Below are 6,000 nucleotides of genomic sequence, written 5' to 3' on the forward strand. Positions count from 1 at the left end.
GTCGTCAGCAGTGAGATGCTCAGCCATTCTGTCTGGCCAGCAGTTCTTGGCATGGAAATGTTTGTGACAGGCAGGAGCTCTGTGTGCCTTTCTTTGGGCTAGTCAGGACTTCAGCAGACCCTTCAGATGCTGCAGGTCCAGAAGCAGCAGTCAGCATAGGAGTCCAAGATGGTGCATCCATCTGTGCCTCAAGCCAGCCTTTCCCCCAGATCCCCCATCCTGGAGAGTGAAACCATTTAGCCAGAGCTTCTGCCTTTGCCTAGTGGGGAGGCCAGCTCAGATGTCCTGTGAGAGACATTTTATTTCTTACTTTAATAAATTTATTTTATTTTTTGAGAGCCTCACTCTGTCGCCCAGGCTGGAGTGCAATGGTGTGAATCATAGAGTCATAGAATCATGTGTGCCAATAGAGAAAGTTTTACTTTTTCCATTCCAAATTTTCCTTTTCTTTATTTTTCTTGCCTAATTGTTCTGTCTAGAACTTCCAATACAGTGTTGAATAGCTTTGGGAAGCTGGGCATGCTTGACTTGTTCTTGATCTTACAGAGGAATTTTTCATTCTTTTTTTTTTTTTAAAGATAGGGTTTCACCATGATGGCCAGGCTGGTTTTGAACTCCTGACCTCAGGTGATCCACCCACCTCAGCCTCCCAAAGTGTTAGGATTACAGGCATGAGCCACCGCACCCAGCAGGAATTTTTCATTCTTTCATCATCAAGTCTGATGTTAGCTGTGGGTTTTTATAAATGCCCTTTATCATGTTGACAAAGTTGCCTTCTATTCCTAGCTTGCTGAGTGGGTTCTTCATGAAAGGGTATTGGATATTTGTCAGATCTTTTTTTCTGTACCATTGAGATGGCCACATATAGCTTTTTTAACCTTCAATCCAATTGGTGTAGTATACTGATTTTCTTCTTTTGAGACGAAGTTTTGCTCTTGTTGTCCAGGCTGGAGTGCAATGGCACAATCTCAGCTCACCACAACTTCCACCTCCCAGGCTCAAATGATTCTCCTGCCTCAGCCTCCCAAATAGCTGGGATTACAGGCATGTGCCACCACACCTGGCTAATTTTGTATTTTTAGTAGAGATGGGGTTTCACCATGTTGGTCAGGCTGGTCACCTCAGGTGATCTGCCCGCCTCAGCCTCCCAAAGTGCTGGGATTACAGGCATGAGCCACCACGCCTGGCCTATTGTTTTTGTTGTGGTTGTTGAATCATCCTTCCACTCCGGGGGTAAATCCCACTTGGTCATGGTGTATAATCCTTTAAATATGCTAATGGATTTTGTTTGCCAGTATTTTGTTGAGAAATTCTGCAGCTATATTCATAAAGGGTAATAATGGTTTATAGTTTTCTTACGATGTCTTTGTGTGGCCTCATAGAATAAGTTATTAAATATTTCATACTGTTCAATGCTTTGGAAAGTTTAAGAAGAATTTGTATAATTTTTGGGGGATGGTGGGGACAGGGTCTCACTCCATTGCCCAGGCTGAAGTGCAGTGGTGCAATCATGGCTCACTGCAGCCTCAACCTCTGGGGCTCAAGCAATCCTCTCACCTCAGCTTCCCATGTAACTGGGACAACAGGCAGGTGCTTTCATGTCTGGCTAGTTTTTATTTTTCGATTTTTTTGTAGAGACAGGGTCTTACTATGTTGTCTAGGTTAGTCTCAAACTCCTGGGCTCAGTGATCCTCCCTCCTCAGCCTCCCAAGTGCTGGAATTATAGACGTGACCCACTAGGCCCGGCCTTACAAGTTTTTTATTTTTTATTTTTTAAAGACAGGGTTTCACCATATTGGTCAGGCTGGTCTCGAACTTCTGACCTCAGGTGATCCGCCCGCCTCAGCCTCCCAAAGTGCTGGGATTACAGGTGTGAGCCACCACACCCGTTTAAATGTTTGGTAGAATTCACCCAATGAAGTCATCTGGTCTTGAACTTTCCTTAATTGCAAGATCTTTGATTACAGATTCAATGACCTCTTCATTGTAGGTCTGTTAAGATATTTTATTTCTTCTTTAGTCAGTTTTTGTAATTTGGATCTTTCTAAGGTTTGTCCATTTGCATCCAGGTTATCTAATTTGTTGGCCTAAAGTGTTCATAATAATCCTTTTCTTCCTGTTTTTGTTTTTGTTTTTTTTTGAGACGGGGTTTCACCATGTTGGTCAGGCTGGTCTCGAACTCCTGATCTCAGATGATCCGCCTGCCTCAGCCTCCCAAAGTGCTGAGATTACAGGCATGAGCCACTGTGTCCAGCCTCATCCTGTTCTTATAACCCTTTTCATTTCTGTAAGATCATTAGTAATGTTCCCACTTTCATTTCTGATTTCAGTAATTTGAGTCTTCTCTTGTTTTCTTAGTCTAGCTGAAGGCTTGCCAATTATGTTGATCTCTTCAAAGAACCAACTTTTGCTTTCATTCATTCTACTGTTTTTTTAATTCTCTTTTTCATTTACTCCAACTCTAATCTTTTTTTTTTTTGAGACAGAGTCTATTAGTATTATTACTTTCCTATTGTTACTAATTTTTGATTTTAGTAAGAATTTATGAGTGTACTTTTATTTATTTATTTATTTTGAGACAGCGTCTTACTCTGTCTCCCAGACTGGAGTGCAGTGGCACGATCTTGGCTCAGTGCAACCTCCACCTCCTCAGCCTCCCAAAGTTCCTGGATTACAGGCGTGAGCCACTGCACCCAGCCAAGTGTACTCTTATTTTAAATCAAAAGCTATTCTTAAATTAAGAATGCTCTTTTGTTCTTAAAGTACTGGGACATTTCCATAAGTTCTGAGTCTTTAGTTGGTTAACATCATTAACTCATTCTCTCAACCATAAGCACAGGAGTGCCTAATCTCCTGGGAATGTAACCCAGCAGGTTTGGCTTTATCTGGCCTTTTTTCAAGATGGAGTCACTCTGGTTAGGATGCCTTAACACTGTTACCACTCAAACAAATGAACTTGTGACATTTAGCTGGATAAAGGAAGACCAGGCAGAGCCTGCTTGAATTAAAAGTTTGAAGAGTCAGGGTTTACAAATGAGGCCACAGACTTGTTTGGGTTTTTGTTTGTTTTTTGTTTTTGAGACAGAGTCTCGCCCTGTCACTCAGACTGCAGTGCAGTGGTGCAATCTTGACTCACTGCAACCTCCGTCTTCTGGGTTCAAGCAATTCTCCTGCCTCAGCCCCCCAAGTAGCTGAGACTACAGGCATGCACCATAATGCTCGGCTAATTTTTGTATTTTTAGTAGAGATGAGGTTTCCTCACATTGGCCAGGCTCGTCTTGAACTCCTGGCCTCAAGTGATCCACCCACTTCAGCCTCCCAAAGTGCTGAGATACAGGAGTGAGCCACGGCATCTGGCCACAGACTTGTTTCTGTGGCACAAGCAGAACCGGGGTGGAAGTATTGAGACTGATTTCTGCTTGGTCGAGGAATGAAACAGAGTGCACTATTGGGGAGTGAGAGGTAAGGAACAAAGTGAAAGGTCCCAGCTAGAGGGCTGGGGCTGAGGCAGGGCCTACAGTCCTTCCAGGGCTTGAGTGCTGTCATTCTGGGCTATGTTTGCCTTTCTTTAACTGTTCCCTTTCCAAATTTGGTAGAATGTTCTGTGGTAGTGTGGACAAAACAGTGGGCCCAGAGGCAGGTCTGACGCTAGATGAGTCACTGAATCTCATGATGCTTCAGTCTCCTCGTCCATGGAATGAACAATTGACCAGGCTCCCCCCCAAGCCCAGCTCTGGGGCCTTGGTCAAGTCAGTGAGTTTCTGCGCTCCAGTTCCCTGTCTTCAGCATTCCTGCTTAGTTGCTGGGAGGATTACATAATGGTAAATGAGATGTGTGTCACACGGTGGATGCAACCAACTCCATTCATGCAGCATTGCTGGTGGGTCAGGTGTCTCATGTAAACAAAAAATAAAATTCTAACGCCCCCCAACCATCTGAATGGACTTCCTCCTAGGCCAGGGCACTCTAAAATTTAACCTGAAAGACTGGTTCAGGCCATGATGGGAAGTGGGAGGCGGACATGCCTCATAATACCTCTCTGCTGTTAACATCGACACAGACCTTTAGTCCGATAGGAAACTTTGACGGTCTATTCTCTCTGAAGTCTGCTACCTGGAGGCTTCATCTGCATGATGAAACTGTGGTCTTCACCACCTCTGATCACAACCCACGTACTCCTTTCTAGTGATAACTCTTTTTTGGGTTTTTTTTGCTTTTTTGAGATGGAGTCTCTCTCTGTAGCCCAGGCTGGAGTGCAGTGGCACAATCTCAACTCACTGCAACCTCTGCCTCCCAGGTTCAAGCAATTCTCCTGCCTCAGCCTTTTGAGTAGCTGAGGTTACAGGCATGTGCCACCATGCTCGGCTAATTTTTGTATTTTTAGTAGAGTCGGTTTCACCATGTTGGCCAGACTGGTCTCCAACTCCTGACTGTTAAAACGTGTGCTCTGAATGAAGAGACCCCCCCCCTCAACAGGCTTTGTGTGAGCAACATGGCTGTTTTTTCACCCGGGTGCGGGCGGGTGGGCTGAGTCTGAAAAGGGAGTCAGCGGAGGGCAGTGGGATGAGTTGGTTTTATAAGTTTGGGGTGGGCAGTAGAAAGTTACAGAAGTTACAGTTTAGGGCAGTTTTTTGAAAGCTGGGAAGGGGTTGTAGGGTCTGGAGTCATGAGGTTGACCAAGGTTAGTTACACAGTCCAATGGCCTTATCAATTGGGGCGGGAATAAGGAACAATGGAAAATGTCTTAAAGTTAAGTAGGCACAGGGGTTGGTCATTTCTTCCTCTTTTCACGGTCTTCCAGTTACTTCAGATTTTCCAGGAACTCATCAGGAGTGTCCGTGCAGGTCACAGAGGTTAACATGGCGTCCATGGGGCTGTCAGTCAGCCTAAAAGACCTTACACTGACCTCAGCTTTGGGAGACTTGTCTCAGCCTCCCAAAGTGCTGGGATAACAGGCATGAGCCACTGTACCCGGCCTCTATTGGTAACTCTTTCAATGAATTACCAATTAGAAAAGATTTAAATCTACCTATATCCTGGAAGCCCCGCCTCCTTCAATTGTCCGGCCTTTCTGGACCAAACCAATGTATTTCTTGAATGTATTTGATTGAAATCTCATGTCTCCCTACAATATATAAAACCAAGCTGCACCTGGACCACCTTGGGCACACATTCTCAGGATCTCCTGAGGGCTGTGCTGGAGCCATGGGCACCCATATTTGGCTCAGAATAAATCTCTTCAGATATTTTAGAGTTCGACTCTTCGTTTTCACTCAGCACTCATAAGTCATCCCACCCACAGTGGGTGGCAGGAGATGAGCAGGATCACCTGTAGGAGATCAGGCGCCCAGGGCATTTGAGAGGTGAAAGGATAAAACTGCTTTCACTGCCCCCAGGCAACTTATGTCCAGTACCACGTGTTTCCCCGAAATGAGGCACAGCGGGCCGCCCACAAGGGATTCACGTCTGGAAAGACATTCACCTTCTGCTCTGGGCAAAGACATGCTGCTTGTGGCTGTAGGAGGGACAGCCATAGTCATCCTGGGGGTGGTGTGCTCACACTTCCCAAAAGAGTGCGTGTGTCAGTCACCAAGGACTCTGCAAGCTGGGATGATGGCCCTTCCCTGCTAGCCCTTCCCCAGCTGTGGGCCTTCCCGGGAGCCCAGGACCACGTGTTGGAGCAGAGCGCTATTCAGCAGCACCCAGCCACCTCTGCTCACTGCAGTAGTGATTCTCGGCCTATGCACTTGAAATTTGACCTTTTGGGGTTTTCCAGTTTTATATTTGTGGCTTGAACTTGCCAGTTGCCTCAAATGAGCTGAAGGAAGGAATACTTACTTCCAGGCCACTTTTTTTTTTTCTTTCTTTCTTTCTTTTTTAATTAAGACAGGGTTTCTCCATGATGGCCAGGCTGGTCTTGAACTCCTGACCTCAGGTGATCCACCCACCTCGGCCTCCAAAGTGCTAGGATTACAGGCATGAGCCACCGTGCCTGGCCCT

The 6,000-nt window shown here is 45.7% G+C and overlaps 1 protein-coding gene across 3 annotated transcripts in view; it reads left to right on the forward strand.

Moving 5' to 3' along the window:
• The window catches only part of OSBP2 (oxysterol binding protein 2), a 200,805-nt gene that overhangs the window by 47,897 nt on the left and 146,908 nt on the right, over window positions 1-6,000 (forward strand). The window lies entirely within an intron of this gene.

The sequence above is a fragment of the Sapajus apella genome, unplaced genomic scaffold (assembly GCF_009761245.1).
Source record: "Sapajus apella isolate SASKATOON/1434 unplaced genomic scaffold, GSC_monkey_1.0 scaffold95, whole genome shotgun sequence".
NCBI classification, from domain to species: Eukaryota; Metazoa; Chordata; class Mammalia; order Primates; family Cebidae; genus Sapajus; species Sapajus apella.